This window comes from Hylobates moloch, unplaced genomic scaffold (assembly GCF_009828535.3).
Source record: "Hylobates moloch isolate HMO894 unplaced genomic scaffold, HMol_V3 SCAFFOLD_14, whole genome shotgun sequence".
Classification (NCBI taxonomy): Eukaryota; Metazoa; Chordata; class Mammalia; order Primates; family Hylobatidae; genus Hylobates; species Hylobates moloch.
The window spans coordinates 78,420,674-78,439,966 of record NW_026652289.1 but is presented as its reverse complement, the minus strand read 5'-3'; the positions used below and the strand labels follow the sequence as shown (position 1 = coordinate 78,439,966).

Genomic DNA, 19,293 nt, shown 5'->3' with positions numbered 1-19,293 from the left:
CAAAATTAACCGGGTGTGGTGGTGGGCGCCTGTAGTCCCAGCTACTCGGGAGGCTGATGCAGGCGAATGGCGTGAACCCGGGAGGCGGAGCTTGCAGTGAGCCGAGATTGCGCCACTGCACTCCAGCCTGGGCAACAGAGCGAGACTCTGTCTCAAAAAAAAAAAAAAAAAAAAAATTACCATCCTAGTGCCACAGAGATATGAAAATACAATTTGATAGAGAATCTGAATACTTTCTAATACAGCACATAATTGGATTTCACAGTCTTCAAGAAGAGCTAATTTGTCTTATAGTTTGTATTTTATGATCAATGTATTGAATTTAGATGACAGTTTTCCATTGGATCTATATCAAAATCGTTCAGTATAACCTCAGTTTTTAGTATTTTCGGAGAGTAAAACTTTACCTTAAGATTTCAAAGAGGAAGAAAAAGCTTATTTTATTTTGCACAATTCTGATTTTTGTAGACTGGTGTCCACATCCAGCAACAGGCTGCAACAATTTAGAAACTCCTATTGTAGCTTAAAACTCAGAGTAAAATCCAATCTTCTATTAGGATAATTTTATATAACCCTTGTTACATCTCAATTTAAGGAAATAATTAGAGCAAATTAGATCACAGGAAAGTTTAATTAGCCAGTGGTAGTTTTGAATTAAAGTTCATTTTCTGTGAAAATTAGAAAAGGCTGAGAATTTGGTCCTTCATTATGTGATAATTTAGCATCATATATCAATAGCATCCCGGGAAAGTGACGGTATGGCAGTGGTCTAGAGGGTGGTGTGCTTAGTGACCTGGAACCAGAGACGGTGCCATGAAAGCTTAATAGTCAGGGGCAGATGATAGCACATGGAGACCCAACTATTTCCAGTGTGTTAAGTTCCAGGTTATAACTTCCTAATCTTGATTTTGCATTTGTGATTTTCACTTGAGTTCCTTACACAGCTATTGTTTAAAAAAAGAAATCTTACTCACATACCGTATTTGCTGGAAGCCTTAAGATATTCTAACTTGAAGATTCTATCTTATACATAACATGAGGCAGTGACTTTTCTTGTTTTAAATATTTTCACTGTTGTGCTATAATTTTTGTCACAATCATATTAAAGAGCGTTCCACAAATACAATGTGCAGAGCATGTGGCCTAATATTTACTTTGTATACACATAGAGGATTTGGCAAATCTTTTACTGATAATTAATGCCTTTAATTAAAATTTATTTAGTCATGGTAACTTAATTTGGATTAAGGTCAGTAATTAAGCTCTAACTTTAAAGCCTGGCTCAAATCTGTACTCTTTCAATAAGTCTCCATGAACCCTCATCCAGTTAGTTTCCCCCGTTCTCTTGCAATGCCCTTTCTAGTCAGCCTTCAATTAAGGTTATTTATGCATACTTCTCACCCTACTGTAAGGCAAAGATTCCTGTCATTCATCTTTGCACTTGCCACAGCACTTGGCACAGGGCTTTGCCTATAATAGGTGTTCAATAAATATTTATTTTACTGATCATTAATGTGAGGAGGTATGTACTATTCAGACCATGTGGCTTTGAAACACATCTATGTGCAGTGAAAACGTGAATTTCTTCTTTCAGTGAGCAGCTCAGTGTCCACATGATCACCACCCATCTCCTCTGACATCTCTATCCATCTCAATTCAGACCAATGAATCCAATGTGGAAAGCAGGAATCACACCAGCCAAAATCATGTTACGTCAGTATTTTGTATCATAAGTAGAAAGCCTTCAAACATTGAATTTAGCAGATTATACAGATCAACCATGAAATTGAATTTGACTTCTGCTGAACACAATGAGTCATATCAGAACCTTCTGCACAGGGGAGTTCAAATAAACCCAGTAAAAAATTTCCACAGAAATAATTGGAAGCATTTGTACATGTATTACTCTCAAATTAATAATATGAATCTTTTGATTGCAATTTTACCATGTAGATATTTTTCTATATGTCTTTCCATTGGTTCCCATCAAAACACATACACTTTGTTATCTAAGAACCAATATTTAATTTTGGAGAACAGTTAATTTCATATTGATATTTAACTAACAAAAATGTCTATAATATTTATAATAATAGGGGCTATGTTATAACTGATCACACTTTTATCCAACATGATCCAATGAAGGCAGAGAGAACTGGCCAAGGCTCATATAGCAGAGCAGAGGCATATAGGGTTAGATACCTGTCCTTCTCTTCTCTTGTTAGGATGTTGAGCTATACCATCTGTATTGTGAGGCTATTACCTAAAACTGGTTTACCTATTGTAATGTCTGAAGCAGGACCCTGAATATCCCTCACATAAATTTTGCTTCTGAAATCTTTGTAGACTTATATTTAAGCATGATGTCTGATATCATGGGAATTTGAAGTATTCCAAATAAACGCACATCGAGAAAATATGACTTGAGTGGCCTTATCAATTTTTTACCATTTAGTAAGGGGAATTTATGGTCTAAATAACCCTTTCAACTTACCCAAATTGAGGATTTTGACTAAAATATCATTGAATTGTACTCTAAATGGATGAATTTTATGGTATTTAAATTACATCTCAATAAGTGGTTTTTTAAAAAAGTACGTTTCCTGAATAACTGCCGGCTACCTAAGTAACTATGAATGGTTTGGAAAGTCACCCAGATTTAACTATTCAGAGTAAGTGTCATTTTAGACCAAAGATTTGAGAGCTAGAATCTATAACTTTTCTAATAACAAAAACTAGAGTCCCAGATAGGCTGAATGATTTGGCTAATATTTCATAGTAAGTTAAAGGCAAAGACAGGTTTTGAAGTCCATTCTCCTAAGTACCTGAGAGCAAAACTGGCTACTTGAAGTTCTCTTGAGTTAATTGTATTGCACCGTGTCTCTTAGGGTCTATACTTTTTCTAAGATTTGTGATCTCTCAGGTAATACATAGTGTTATGCTTAAGAGTCAGATCACTTTGTACTAGCCCCAGAACTTAAAAGTATCTAAATGAAATACAGTTGGATTTAAATAAATATTTTTGGGGAAAGGAAAAATGCTTCTTTCTCATTTTCTTGGTTCTTATTTAATTAATCGTATCATACATATCTTTCATTTTAAGGCATTTAAAATTATTTCTGGAAAGGAGTATGAGCAAATGTGAAATTTCAAACATAAAAAATAGGAGTCATAACTTTGGTGTTACATTGTCTACCCTGTTGATTGTCTCTGAAATCAAAAGCTGTGTATCTTTAATACTATTAAGTCTGCCTGTGAGCTATAAGCCATTTCTTAATTACAACTTTTTGAATTTTTATCTATAAACCAAAACAGACCACTATACTTGCAGCAAATATCCATTTCATTGTACCACATTGTGGTTGAATTCACCATGGAAAAAAAAAAACCTTTATTTTTAGCTTTTGTTCTAATTTCACTTTAAGAAATATGTGCTTCATATTTGCAGCCAAATGAACTTCATATTTGTAACAATAAGAAAGATGTGCTTTATTATCTGAAGCAATAACCCCTGTTTTTCTGAGACATATAAAAGAAAACTGATATTAATGGGGAGATATATCATGTTCCAATATGGAGAAAAAATTTTTCAAAAACTAGCTTCTTCCTAATTTCTAGGTTTAATTTAGTTTTATTCCAAATTAACAGAATTTTTTTTCTTAAATTTTACAACTGTTTTAAATTTGATCTTAAAAAAAAAGGATAAGACCAGATAAAATAAAAGGGAGGGGAGCAGAAACTGAAGACAAATTGATGTAGAATTTTAAACATAGTAAAAGCTATAATAATAAAATCTATGGTACTGACATATGGATCAATGAAAATAAAAATGGAAGCTAGGGGGAAAAAGACTCCTAATATATATGTACTAGAATTTAAATGAAATGGAAAGATTTTTAAAAGCTACATCCTCTGGAGTTTGCTATGGGTAGCAGAAGATATATTATTATATCTCTTTCAGACCCTGCCAAACATCTAATCCCTTCCTGCTTATAGAGGCTGTTTTGATGGGGGAGAGGGCTGAATTAATTCAACCAAGGGCCTTAATCCACCAAATCTAAAGCATTATAAAGGAAAAAATGTGATGCCAAAGTTGTCCGTTCTTTGTAAAGTTAAACTTAGAGGGCTAGACTGCCCTTTTAGCCATGAATGCTATCTTAGACAGCAGGCCCTGAGATAAGTATTTTTCCACAAGTAGTTGATTAGCGATCCCAGGAAATATTGGCAGGGGAGCAGAGAAGTAAGACAGGGAGGGAAGGTGGCCCAGATAGTTTTTAGCAAGCACCTTACCACTGTGGGCAAGTGGAGCCTGATCTTGCTGGGGAAATGTGAGCACTGGTGTAAAACATACACTTATAGACTCATCCACTCCAACTGAAGATGAGACCACTCACGTATTTACACAGCACATTCTCCGTTACTGGTCTAAGGGTGCTGGATTGGGAAGAAGGATAGGTTGTTACTCTCTAGGCAGTTCCAACCTGCTGCTTCTGTAGACAAAACAAAATTTGGTGGTCAGATAAAGCCTCAGGTAAGTAAATGGAGGTGCTGTTAGTTGGAAGTCAGACTGGCAAGCTCTGAAATGCTAAGGGCCAGGGGAAAGAGATGAAGAAAGAACTAGCACTATCTGACACAAAGGCCAATACTCTAGGAGCTTACTTTACACAGTAAAGAAATAAGGATTTTTGGTGTTCCTGTGATAACCTGAACTGAAAAAAAAGGGAAGGAAGGCTGACAATTGTTGAGCTCAGGAAAGACGTGATAGGGAAGATAAATCAGTATGGAGATATCAACCTGGCATCTGGCCAATTAAGGAGGAATCACTGTGACCATGATCTGGGGGTGCCATTGAAGAATTTTCGATGCAGTGATGTTTCACAATGAATCTTGGGGTGTTTCCTGGTCTGTGTTGTACTCTCCCTCAATTACCTCCAAACTTGCAGTAAAAATTTAAGTGTAACAGCCTTGCGTTAGCAGTGCCTTGGGAAATAAAGACAAAGGGACTGTGTCCCTGCTAAGAATGAAGCTGTTCAGAGTGGTGATGTGATGGTCACAAGTGTTGGACAGTTGAGCAAGGGTTTGGCATGAGATGTAAGTACGCTGAGAATGTACGTCCTACAGGTATCCCTGGAAATATTGGGGAGACTGCTAGCAATCATGTTACTTCATATAGATTTGATTTTAAAGAATGACACCAGAAGGCTACAGGACTTGATTCTGAATTTTCTTAAAATTTTGATGTATTGCTTATTTGAAATTTTTGCATTAGTTTTGATTTTTCAAATATTGTATTGAAATATTATTTATATTGATTACTGAAGGTTTTTTTTGTGCCCCCTTTAAATTTTTCCCAGAAGTAAGTTTCTTACTCATTTGACCCAAATGCTCATCTTCACATAGGAATATTTGGGCCCCCCATATAAAAAAAAAAAAACTATAAGTTACTGGGCAAAGGAAATGGTGATGGGAATTGATTAGTTATTTGGGGTGGTGGCGGGGGGAAAGAGGTTCTAAGCTCATTCTTTGTAGCAAATGCATTTTTGTTTGACTAATGTGTTAAATTAGAATAATATTAGATTTTCAGATACAGAAGGGACTTCTAAGCATAAAACAAAAGAAAAAAATGACAAAGAAAAATATGCATAAATTTGACTGCATAAAAATTAAAGCTATTCATTTCAATAAAAATGAAACAGACAAGAAAATCTGCAACAAATATTTGTAAAAACTAAGTTATTAATACATTAACATTTTTGAAAAGTAATTTTGATGTTAGAATAAAGATCCTTAAAGCTATTTGTACTTAATACAGGAATCTTATTGCTAAAAACTTATCCTTATAAAATAGAGAAGTGGCCAAAGACTTGTGTGTATCTGCAGTGTTTTATAGCTTACAAGTAATAACAAATTCTTGAAAGAATCTAAATGTCGAATTATAGGAATAAGGAAATTATGACATAACCATTGGATGGAACATTATACACATATAAAAAGTATGCTTTTAAAGATTATTTAAACTGGCCTTGAGCAAGAGCAGTGGGTCTACATGACTGAAAGGGACAACAGGAACATACCTTTGAGTTGACCATGATCATTGTGATGGAGACTACACTTGACTGAAGGACAATTTGGAAGATCCTTCTTCCAAAGTTTTTTGGATTATGTAAGTTCTATGGTTCTGTGTAAGATCATAAAGGAGAGGAAATAAAAAAATGACTTAAGTTGGATTTTCTAGGGGGTTGGGTCCTATGCCAAATGAGGTTTGATTTAGAAAAATAAATATATATCATGCAGGAAATATAATCTCACAGTGATAGGATTATGGGTGATTTTCATTTTCCTGTTCATATTATGTTTTTCAGCATTATATTTAAGAATGTATTCCTGGAGCAAAGGATTTCTTCTCTCCCAGCTTATCACTTTAGTATATCTTCCAGATGTTTTAAAGAAACTTCTTTCAAATAAATGTGATAATTTTGAGCTGTAGGAAAAGGCCTACAGCTTGAAAGTGGAATTATTTTTCCCAGTAACTTTCATATTTTAATAATATAAAGCCAGTCTTAGGAAGCATATGTGGAAAAGGAATGAGATAGCAGAAGTGTAATGTATGTTTCAGCAAACAAATGTCAGAAGATGCTCTTTAAGATGAAGTTATAAGACAATTCTTTTAAAAGGTCCTGGCTGGTGAAGGATCGTTTTACCAATTGCTGAGATGTTCCTTGTTCACTCATTCTGTGTGCAATCACAGGTTGTAACAATAGGAACACTAAACTGAGCATCATGGGACTGAGTTTCCAGTGTCTCTTCTAACACTCTCCATCCAGGAGAGCTTAGCTTCCATTCACCTGCCAGAACTTCTTGTTGTCTGCAAAAGGAAGAACTTTCTGTAAATCTTCATTGAATTTTCAGTTGCATCTCTTTGAAGTATTTGCAAATATGAATACATATTGATTTAATAAAATCTTAAGTGGAATTCATCATTAGAATTGCCCACTTGGAGCTTACAAAATACATGCCAATCAGTGATTGCATTTTATACAATTCCTTATATCTTTAAAGCTGGTCATAAAAGTTCATAAGAGACTCAGACCCAGAATCTGAGAAAGCAATCCTTTTAATCTGGTCAAATAACAAGGAAACTCCTGTTAGAAGATACATAGAGAACAAGAAAGATATATATGATATACAAATACATCATTATATATGATACATATTTAAAATTATGATAGCTATGACATATACATATGCAATGCACCTTAGAACAAGCTTGTCATGTAAATTTGGCAAATTTTGATTGATGGCATTTTAAGGTACATCTTTTAGGGATCCTGATGCCTCAAAAATGGACAGTGAATGTACTTTAAGAATAACAATGAATCTAAAGTACAGTACCACCATGTTTGCTCGATGGAAATATCCAATGCTGTACCACAAATGTTAAATTGTTCTTCCTTAAAGAGAGTAACATCATGCAGGAAATTCAAATCAAGTATCAAATAATTCTTTTTTAATTACAAAGGAAGCATCCCCTCTCTGCTTTCTCCCCTGTGGTCTGCTTTTTATTTTGTCTCTCTGACTCAATGACCTCAGTGAATCACTGGGTACAGTTTGCTATCCAACTTGAAAGATATATTGACTGGCAGGCTCATTTATTTACCCCTACCCAAAAAAGGAAGAAAGAAATCTTTTAAAAACTCACTGAGACTCCCCATTTTGTTTGAGTGCAAAGAGGAACATCTTAGATGAAGTGTGAGCTAAGGAGAAGGGGAGTAGCCAGGATGGCATATTTTGAATATGATGCCACCTCTCAGATGGCTTTCATTTTCATGCCTGGGAGCATCTTAAAAAAAAAAAAGCTGGATATTGCATATAAAGTTTAGAGAATTGAGTATTGTCTACTAAAGCAACAAGATTTACGAGAAACGTCTGGCTCAATTGCATTAAGAAAAAAAATGATTTCAAAAAAATCCTTCCCCGCCTTTTAAAATGAAAACCATCTGCAATGAAAAATTTAAAATGATAAATCTTCTCCTTTCACACTGCTACTGATAAATGGATAGTTTTCCTCCTCTTTTTGGAGGGAGCGGAAAAGGGATTTAGAAATATGTGATATTCATGCATGCAGACTTTTGGTTAAATATCTATATACTCTTCCTGGAATTTTGAATAAGATTCTAAGTTTATTATTATCATCATATGATATTATGAGAGCTATTATATGGAAACGCTGTAACTTTTTGGAGTTGAGGTTCAATAACATCTGACCTTTCTTAGCTATGAAAAAAACTTGTGTTTCAATAAATATAGTGATTTCAAATTCATGGAATATATTTAGGTCAAGATCTACTCAATGTAAAACATTTTAAATTAGCCAGTTTATACAATCTTATGTTTTTATTTGATGTTAAATATTTAGTACTGTTTTTTATAGTGAAACCTCTTAATTTTGATTAAACAATCTATGGATTCTAATATTTATTCAGAACATAAAAGAAGAGGAATAAATCCATAATCATTGTTTTTTTTTCTTCTCTAATTCGTGTGCTCACAGACACACAAAGAAAGCGGGTAGTGATTAAAGTAATAATGCTACATGCTAGTGTCTTTTGTTTGTTCTATACTATAAAAGCCTTTAGGCAAGTGTCTATTGTTTCATTTTACCCAGATCTTAACAAACTGTGAGATCCTAAATAAATGGCAATGACTGAATTCACATAAAATCATTCTCCGTATTCTGTCACCCCCAGTTTGTGAATCTAGATGGTACTGATTTACACGTGGCTTACTCTGAAGCAGGAGTGAGTAGAACTGTCCCTAATGGGGGCATCTGTTCTTTCCTGAAAAACAGGGGCACCCAGGCTCCTTTGGAAACATGCGAGTTTAATTGGAAATTCTGGTGCCTACTTTACTAGTCATAAACTAAGTAATTGTTTCCTAATGCAAGCTGGCAGTGCCATTGAGGGCAGATTATACAGACCTGCCATCCTGAGGTGTTCTAAACAAGTGACAAATCATTAACAGCAAGTCTCTGGATCTCCATGAGTGAGCTCTGTGGCTGCTACTGGAGGGAAACAAGACCAGAGAGGAGCGAGCGAGATCTGAGCAGGCAGAAGCTGCTGCATTAATGACTGGCATTGTCAGCACTGTGCGCTGGGGATGACTGCAGCATCTTCACTTTCACCTTCTTCTCAGGGGTGTTGCTATGGGTACCATCTCAGAGGTGTCATAGAAAAAAAAGAGCAGGGGGTAGACTGACGAACAACATAAAGAAGTAAAGGATATGCAATGGCATAACAATATGAAGACATTCTTCCCATACGAACGAGCGTGTTGCATACTTCGATAGGGACCTATTAAATATGGAGGATGGCAGACAGGAGAATTGGTTGAATTGTCAACAGATGACAAATAAAAGGTACTTTGGAACTATTTTATGGCCCTAATTATCCATAAAGATAATCGTAGTACTGGACCTTTATCACTTGGGTACAATCTTTTGTCACTAAATTAATTTATGAGCCCCTGAGAACTGTCTGCATACGTGGTGTATGGGTGTTTTTGCAGTATGGCAAGACTTGGGAAAGCTGTTCATTATTTTAAAGGCTGTGTTTTTTTGCACTCTTTTCAAACTCCTGCTCTCTCCCCTGATCAGAGATTCTGTGAAGGTGCCAACTCCCTAGCACTGTGACTTTGAAATTAATCATGGTAGCCTTCCCTCTCTGTAATATGTTAATCATCATTAGCCCGATTCTCTCGCTCTCTCTCTGTCATACTTTAGCCTTTGGATAAAAGTCTGAAAAAAATTGTTAGGAGCATTTTAACAAATTGCAGCATTTCAGTGATTATGTAGCAGTTGTCAGATTCCTTCCTGGAAGAGTTGGAAAAGTGACATTTTCTTAGTTTCCCAAGTTTATTCAACTTATTAAAATAGCATAAATAATGTTGAGGTAGAAAACACGTTTTGCTACCCACCTTTATTATATATAGAGTTATAATCATAGTCTAATCATATATATATTTATAGAGGGGATTATTAAAAACACTCTGGTGAGAACACAGAGCAACTTCCCCTCATCATTTGATTGAAAACTGAAAGTTCATATTTTATGGGTCATGTGGCATTCAGCCTTTCCAAACTGGCTTGAGTAGTTTCTATAAAATATGTAGCTGGAGGTTTTGGTTCTTTTGTTTTAGTTTTCTTCTTCTTTCTCTTATTTACTTATTTTTTTTTTTTACTTTTGTTTTTCTCTTTTAAAATCATGGTAGTTGCTGGGAATGTCAACCAAAATAACATTCATAACCTGAAACCACTACCCATTATTTTCACACATATATCATATAACTGTCACTGGAAACCAAATTCTGGGGTGAGTTGACCAAACTCCTGGGAGGCTATTGCAGATACTTTTCTATAAAAAATGTTTCTACTAAAATCACACAAAAGGCCCCTCGGCCCTGACCCTACTGCATATTTATTTTTTGTAGGCATCAGTTTACTCAGGCAAAGAAACAGGAGAAGTTCCTAGAAAGGGATGAGGTCCCGACTTGCAGACACTTTTCTTTCTCTGGCTGTAACTTAAGGTGTAGATCGTCGTTAGAACTAGAAGTAGATATTTATGGGAAAATGAAATTGGATTTGACCAAGCAGTGAGAGCTAAGACAGATTTGAAAATGTAGAGAGGACCTGATCTTTATTCATTAATTTGTTCATGAATTCAACATTTATGGAACAGCTTCCATGCATCAGGTACTGTACTTGATATTAGGGAAACAAAGATGAATAAGACACAGGCCTCTCCCAAGGAGCTTGCAGTCTAGAAGACATGGTCTTTATTTTATTTTTATTAAAAAAGATGAGGTCTCACTCTCTTGCCCAGGCTGGAGAGCAGTGGTGTCATCATGGCTCACTCCATCCTCAAACTCCTGGGCTCCAGGGCTCCTCCTGCCTCAGCATCCTGAGTACCTGGGACTATAGGAACACCCCACCATGCCTGGCTAATTAAAAAAAAAAATTTTTTTTTTTTTTTTGTAGAGATGATGTTTCCCTATGTTGCCTAAGCTGGTTTCGAACCCCTGGGCTCAGGTAATTCTCCCACCTTGGCCTCCCAAATTGCTGCGATTATAGGCATGAGTCTTCACGCCTGGCTGAAGACATAGTCTCTAAATAGCTTATTATATAATGCTATGAGTAGCATGCATGCATAATAGTGTGATCTGAGACATCTAAAATGAGGGCAGTAGTGAGGTTATAATTCACTAAGTGGTTTCCAGAGTATAAAATAAAATGAATGCTTTAATTTCCAAAGGCTCTTTAGGTAGGAAAAACAACTTGAATTATAAAATGCAAGAGAAGTACATTGCAGGTGATATTACAAACTCCTTGCTAGACAAGGGTAAGATGAGAGCCAACGCAAGGGATATAGTTGGGAGAACCACAGAATAGACCTCAAAATTTGGGACTTAATTACCTATATGTTACTGTATCTACCTTCAAAAGAAAATGCTGTTTGCTGAATTAAATGTCATTAATTATTTCTGTAAACTGTACCCTAATGGCAAGTAAGAATTAAAAGTTTCTTATAGTCATTCTTGGGTTTGAGCTATATACAACCAGGGCATTTTTTTTTTGTAATGGAGTTTCTTAAAATCGATTATTATCTTTTATTACAGGCTTCAAAATAATTGCTCTTCTAGCTATGATGTCAAGTTATATCTAGTCCAGCAAGGGTAGTATTGTGAAGAAATAATTTCTATCGCAAAAGTCAGTCATTATTCAATTAACTAATTCTATCACTAAATTTGGCTTTTTGTTTTGAATTTCTCTTACTTTCCCAGATTTGAAAGTTGTTCACAGATACTAGAAATATTCAGAGTAGTATGTGCAGTTTATAACGTTACTAGCTCAGCACTGGTACTTACTCAACAATTAATAATGCCACCTGTCATTATTAGTAACAATAAAAAGTAGCACACATTAAATCTTGCAAGATAACCAGAGGCCATCAAGTCATCCTCCTTAATACTACAAATTTTAGTAAATTTTATAAAATTGTCCAGCTGATTTAAAAGTTGGATTTAATATATTTACAACCTCCAAATATATTACATCATGATTATAAATTGCTCTGGGATTTTTTTATACTCAAAAAAGGTCAGCTTTTACTACAATGTAAAATTTAGAGCCCTTATTGAAATATGTCTTCCAGAAAGCTGTGAGGAAGTTTTATGCAACCATTAAATATATAAACACTTGTAAAGGACAGTGTATCTATATATACATACATATGTATATATGTGTATATGTGCGTGTGTGTATTTATTCATATTTACATAAAGCATGTGTGAATATACATTCTCATATTTATCTGTACATATGTCTGCCCCTGCATCTGGAAGAATATATTTGTGTTTGTAGAGAGTTGGTCCAGTGTTCATATCCAAATGCAAATTTTGACTCTTAGAAGCATATTTTCATATTTGTATCTCTTCCTTTCTCAGTAGTTTTGCCAGTTGGTGTATTTCTTTGCTTATTTCCACTTTTTCTTCCTCTGCAGCATCCCCCATGAAGTGGCGCTGAAAGATCACGTTAGCACAGTTCCATGATGTGAAATACCACAAGTCTGCAATTTTTTCGGTCTTGAGTGTCGCTGGGCTGAGAGGATGGAAATCTTTCAGTAATTATACCAGTTTGTATTCGTCTCACATTTGGGACCAAATACAAATCCGATCCACTCTTTCTCCCTGTGAATATTCATAAAAAACAAAGTGCCAATTCTGGTCTAATCGTGTATGGAACCAAATATGTTGATGAGTCCTAAGTATATACTGTATGTATGTATACATATGAATATATATATTTGTACACACTAATTTTGCTTGTGTCCTCCTCTGTGCAATTTGTTTGTTTAGTATAGGGGTTGCTGTTATAATGTGTTAATAAGCTGCTGAAAGCTTGGCACCTATTACTTGAAATGACAGCTATGTTAGAAGCCTATTAACACTCCATAGCAGCAGCTCTGCAGCTACTAGAAATGAATTTCAAAGAAGGTAAATGAACAAAAGCGATTCATATCTCTAAGGAAAGCAAATACCATGCCTAGAACCATATATACTTTGGAAATGTACAGTGTATAAAATGAAAAACCTCTTCCAGTTAAAGAAACAGCGGAAGGGAATATTTGGAGAAAGGAAGACTGCCTAAAAGATTTCCAAACAACCTTGAAGATGTAGATGTAAAGGATACCAAACATAACTTCCTCTCTTTGTTTCTATTGTATTTAAACCAGAGCCACGTCAAACTTATAGGAACAGAGTATAGTACAGGTAGAGGAAATACACTTTTCATGAGCAAAAGTTAAATCATCTGGATTTAGCTCAAACTTTTTCTTCGTTTCTGAGCTTAGAAGGACACCCTTTGCTATTGTTCTCGGAAGCAGGGCTCTTTATGAGTCAGCTTGCTCTGCTTTTGAACTACTTTACTTACTTTTGGCTGTCATTGGATTTGCAAGATGGTTGAAAGTCCTTGGTAAACCTTAACCATGATAATAAAAATGTGGTAAGTTAAGTTCAGCGTAGGTGTTTTTCTTTCTCTCTTTTGTGATACAGTATGTGTGGGGGCATGTGTATGGCGAGGTGGGGGGTGGGTTATATGCTAAGAGTACCGTTCCATAATTCTAGGTTAAATTAAAATTTAACTGTATTAACTTTTTAAGGCCCTTACTTTTGAAAATCAGCTGTAATGAAAAACAAATACTTTTACATTTCAACTTATGCACAGAAATTAAAAATTGCTTTCAGAGTTTGTGTAAAACTAGCAGTGAAAAGTTATAATAGGCAGTTTCATCTGTAGAATAATTTATATTACCTCTTTAATATCAGGACAGTAACACGTAGTAGCATTATCTTTGCATTCACAGTACCATAATATCTATTATATAGAATGTGTTTTGTATACCATGCTATTCATGATATTTCTGTGAACGGCTACTCTGACTTCCAAAAAGAAAAGCCTGAAAGGTCTTGGGAGAGAAGGAAAACAGGCGTAGACTCTAAAAATCTGTATAAATATAAGCCAAACACTCTTTGTGTACATGCGTGTGTGTATGCACTAATAAGGCTTTACAAATTAGATTGGGATAGATTGTCATGGAGGAGGAAAGAGGTGAAAATAAAGGCAATCCTCTTACCACTGAGACTCAATACGAAATGTGTTTTGAACATTGTCTAAATGAAACTCCAATTTCCCAGGTAAGCTGACACTACCCTTGCCCTTTGGGATACTAACTAGAAATGCTCTTAGATGAAATCCTGTCCACCAAAACTTAGTTTCCCCAGCCCTTCTGTACACTAATAGTACATTGACAATTGATGCTCATTAGGAATTTAAAGGTACTCAAATGAGGTAATTTTGTTTGTTGAATCACTAACAGTTTAATTATGCTCAGTATTGTTTGCACAAAATGATTTTTAAAAATGGATTCTAACATCTTAAAAATGCGTAACCCATGTATGATATAGATAGTAACTCTATTATTCAGAGGAGTTGATTAACCCAAATGCCCTACTTCATATCTAGCAGAGAACAGGCTAAATTTAAATTAAGCAGCAGTTTATTAGGATTTTTGAAGACTTGTATTGAGAAATGCCAATTACCAGTTGTTTGTGAGTTGCCAAAATATTATAATGTTCTGAATTTATGGAATGGAATACGATCATTCAAACAATAAAGCAACAAAACCGAAACTATATAACATTAGTATTCCCTAAACTGGTAAACATTAATTTTATTTCCTTGCTCTTAAAAGATTAAAATCAAATAATTATTTTAATTTAACACATAACATATATATGGAATAATTCATGAAGCAAAAATGTGTAGTTCAATAACTTCCCATGAAAAAGAAACAGCCAAGTGGCCACCACTTGCCAGCATCTTAGAATACTTTTTCCAGTCACGGCCCGCTCTTACTTTTCCACTAAAGTAACCACCATCTTTGCTTTCTCGTTCTTCTTTATAGTTTTACAACCTAAATGTGAAATTTCATTTATCTGCTTTTTCAACTTACATAGATAGAATCATGCAGTGTGCATTCTTTTGTATCTGAGTTTTAGTCTTCACGTCTCTACCTTTTCACCGTCATTAGTTATTTTTAATGTTTTAAGTAATCATTGTGGTTGTGTCTCATAATAGACTTTAGAGCAGTTTTAGCCTCACAGTAAAACTGAGAGGACGGTACAGGTATTTCCAGTTTACCCCTGGCCCCACACATGCATAGCCTCCCCAATTACTATTATCTCCTGCCAGAGTAGTGTATTTGTTAGTTGATGGACCTAAATTGACACATTATTATCACTTGGAAGTCATAGTTTACATTAGGGTTCACTGTCGGTGTTGTGCATTCTAAGAGTGTGACAAATGTATACTGACTTGTATCCACCATTATAGTATCATACAGAGTATTTTCACTGCCTTAAAAATCCTCTGTGCTCTGCCTATATCTCTCCTCCTTCCCTTATTCCTGACATCTCCTGATCTTTGACACCCCTGTCTCCATAGATTTGCCTTTTCCAGAATACCATATAGTTTGAATTATATAGTACGTGGGCTTTTCAGATTGGCTTCTTTTACTCAGTAATATGCATTTAAAGTTCCTCCATGTATTTTCAAGGCTTGATAGCTCATATTTTAGTGCCGAATAATATTCCATTGTCTAGATGTACCACAGGTCATCCATTCACCTACTGGAGAGCAAGTTGGTTGCTTCCAAGTTTGGGCAATTATGAATAACGTTGCTATCAACATTCGTGTGCAGGTTTTTGTGAACCTATATCTTCAACTATCTGGGTAAATACCAACGAGCACTATTGTTGGATCATATGGTAAAATTGTGTTTAGTTTTCCAAAAAACTGCCAAACTGTCTTCCAAAGTATCTACACCATTTTGCATTTCCACTAGCAACTGTATTGCTTCATGTCCTCACTAGCATTTGGTGTTATCAGTGTTCCAGATTTTGGCCATTCTAATAGGTGTGTAGTGGTATCTTATTGTTTTAGTTTACACTTCTATGATGACATACGATGTGGAGCATCTTTTCATATGCTTATTTGCCATCTGTATGTCTTCTCTGGTGAGGTGTCAAATTCTTTGGCCCATTTGTTAATCAGGCTGTTTGTTTTCTTGTCGTTGAGTTTTAAGAAACCTTTGTATAATTTGGATTAATAGTCCTTTATCAGATAGGTCTTTTGCAAATATTTTCTCCTAGTCTGTGGCTTGTGTTCTTTGACAGTGTCCAAAAATTTTTAATTTTAATGAAGTCCAGTTTAATTTTAATGAAGTCCAGTTTATCAATTATCTTATAGATTGTACCTTTGGTATCATATCTAAAATGTCATCACCAGTCCCCAGGTCATCTAGATTTTATCCTATGTTACTTTCTAGGAATTTTTACCAGGAATTTTATAAATTTGTATTTTACATTTAGGTCTGTAATCTCTTTTGTAACCCCTCACCTTTTTTTTTTTTTTGCATCTGCATACAGATGTTCAGTTCCAGCAACATTTATTGAAAAGACTGTCTTTTCTCCATTGTATTGCCTTTGACCCTTCGTCAAAGATCAGTTGACTCTTCACAGTGGCTTTAATTTTCTTTTCCCTTATTACTAATGGACTTGAACACCCTTTCATATGTTTACTCCCTATCTTTAATAAGTAGCTATCTTTTTCTTATTGATTTGTCAAAGTTTTACATTTTTAAAATGTCCATGTGAAGGAGTCCTTTATGAGTTATGTATGTTTCAGATATTCCACTGTGTGGTTTGCGTTTTAACCCTCTTATCAGTGTATTGTGATGAACAGATGATTTATTCAAAATTTTATTGTTTGCTTAGTTTTAAGTTGAATTCTTCTAGAAATTTTGATCTAGATTTTTAAATTTATTGGTGTAACATTAATATCTGCAGGATCTAGAGTGATGTTTCTTTTTCACATTGATATTGGTTACTAACGAATTTTTTAAAAATTTTGTCAGTTTTATCGGGAATTTAACTTTGTTGATCTTTAAAAATTTAAATTAGTTCGATTTTGTTGATGTTATCTATTGAATACTTATTTTTAAATTTCTTTATGTATTTCCATCTATCCTGTCTTAAATATCTATTCTTTTTCTAATTTTTAAAGATGCAAGCTTTGAGTTTTAGTCTTCCTTCTTTGTTGAATACATACATTTAAAGCTATAACCCCCCTTGACAAATAATTTTAGCAGCATTCCACAAGTTTTAATAGGTCATGTTTCCATTATCATTTAGTTTCACATGTTATCTCAAACTATTTAAATTTTTCTTTGATCCTTGCATTATTTAGAAGTATATTGCCCAATTTTCAAAAATATGAGGATTCATCAGTTATAGTTTTACTGATTTCTATCTTATTTGCATTGTGATCTGAAAATCCTGTAATATGAAGTCATATTATATATTATTTTGAAATTTTATAAAATTGTTTTATTGCCCAATATATGGTAAATTTGGAAAAAATGTAATATATCCTTAACAAGAATGTATATTCTGAAATTGGTGGCCACTTTGTTTTATATATTTCAGTTACATTTCTTTTTGATCATATCATTAAATTTTTCTATGTCGCTTCCAAGTTTTTATGTTTTATCACTTACTAAAAAAGATGTGTTAACTCTTTATTGAAATTGTTCATTTGTCTAATTCTTTAGTTTTGTCAATTTTTACTTTATATATATTTGAGGGTATGTTAACTGCAATACATTTAGGATTATATCTTCCTGGAGAATTATGTCTCATCATTATTAAGTGTTCATTTTACCTCTAGCAATCCTTTTAGCCTTAAATTCTACTGTGAATAATATTAAAATGAGCTTTTGTTGTTTATTTCTAAAACTTTTGAATCCTTATATTTTAGATAGATCTCTAAAGCAATATTTGGGTTTTATTATCTATGATTGTCTGGCAATCTTTTTGTCTTTAATTGAAGCATTCTATTTATGTTTAATTTATTGATTGATATATTTGGCTTAAGTCTACTATCTGTTCACCTGGTTTCTTCCATTTACTCTTTGTTCTTTTTTTTAAACCTTGCTTGTTTTCTATTAGAGTAATTATTTTTCATAATTTTACCTATTCTGTTAGGTTGGAAATTATATGTTCATTTACTGTCCTTTTGTTATACTAGAGCTAACAGCATGCATTCTTGACTTACAGATGTTTAATACTAATTAGTACTCTTATCCTCTTGTTGAATAATGCAAAGATGTTACAATAATTTTATTTCATTTATCCCTACCTTCTTTTTAGAACAGACATGAATGCACACACACATACAAACACACATACATTCACAAAACAATTATTATTTTATGCAGTCAATATTGGTTAATATTTACTCTAATGTTTACACAGTTTGTTGGTTTTCAGTCTTTTTTAAATTTCTAGTCTTCTATCAGAGACATTCTCAGAGGGAGAGTTAGTAATGCAAATTACAAACTGTAATCAAAAGTGAAAGTACTTTCCATACATTTGTCCTAAATCTTTCCCAGTCTAACATGAATTTGAGTATTTTGTTGATTACAGTAGTTATTTACATAAAGTAAGCTGGAGCATGTAAGTAATTTTATACCTTGTTGATCTTATACCTTGTTGATCTAAGTCTTACCATGACTTGTGTCTTAGGTTGGGTTCCTCAGAGGCAGATTCTCTGATGAGGATTCTTGTGAAAGTGATTTATTTAGGAAGTGTTCCTGGGAAAAATTGGTAGGGACTTAGAAGAGAAGGATGCAAGATCTAAGAATGGTAACTTTGGCTCAGCCACACAGAGGTGCTCTGAGGACCACGTTGGTCACAACTTAGAGGTATTCCAATCAGTGGCAAAAGAAGTTAAGATTATTTAGACCCCTGTACTGGTCAGTCATTGTTTAAGGGATGCCCGCAAAATAACACAAAGCCCCTTACTCCCTTCCATCCATTTGTAGATGCAAAGGCTGGGTATTTGCAATACAAGCACACTGGGAGCTAGTATACTTGATGAGAAGCCCGACAGGATACAGGCAGACAGATGACTGTGTCTGTTACAATCTATACAACCCTGCCTTGATCAGGGTTTATGGATGCAATTCAGGGTATCTGGGAACTTCAATGGGAAGAAAAAAAATACATTTTTGCTGACATCTAATGAAATTTGGCATTTTTCAAAATTATGAAAGTCATAATACTATAGTACCTGTAAAGTATGTGTTCCTAAGTAGCACAGGGCTTAGCATGTAGTAAATT

General features: G+C 34.4%; 1 long non-coding RNA gene across 2 annotated transcripts in view; it reads left to right on the top strand.

Annotated features, from left to right (window-relative positions):
• LOC116481621 (uncharacterized) overlaps positions 1–19,293 on the top strand; it is a 511,550-nt gene that overhangs the window by 300,692 nt on the left and 191,565 nt on the right. Inside the window, exon 4 of one of the 2 annotated variants that reach the window (XR_004251600.2) lies at positions 12,555–13,523. The exons of the other annotated variant lie outside the window; for it this stretch is intronic. This is a non-coding gene — a long non-coding RNA (uncharacterized LOC116481621). Of the gene's footprint in view, positions 1–12,554; positions 13,524–19,293 lie in introns of those variants that run through there. 2 annotated transcript variants of the gene reach the window in all.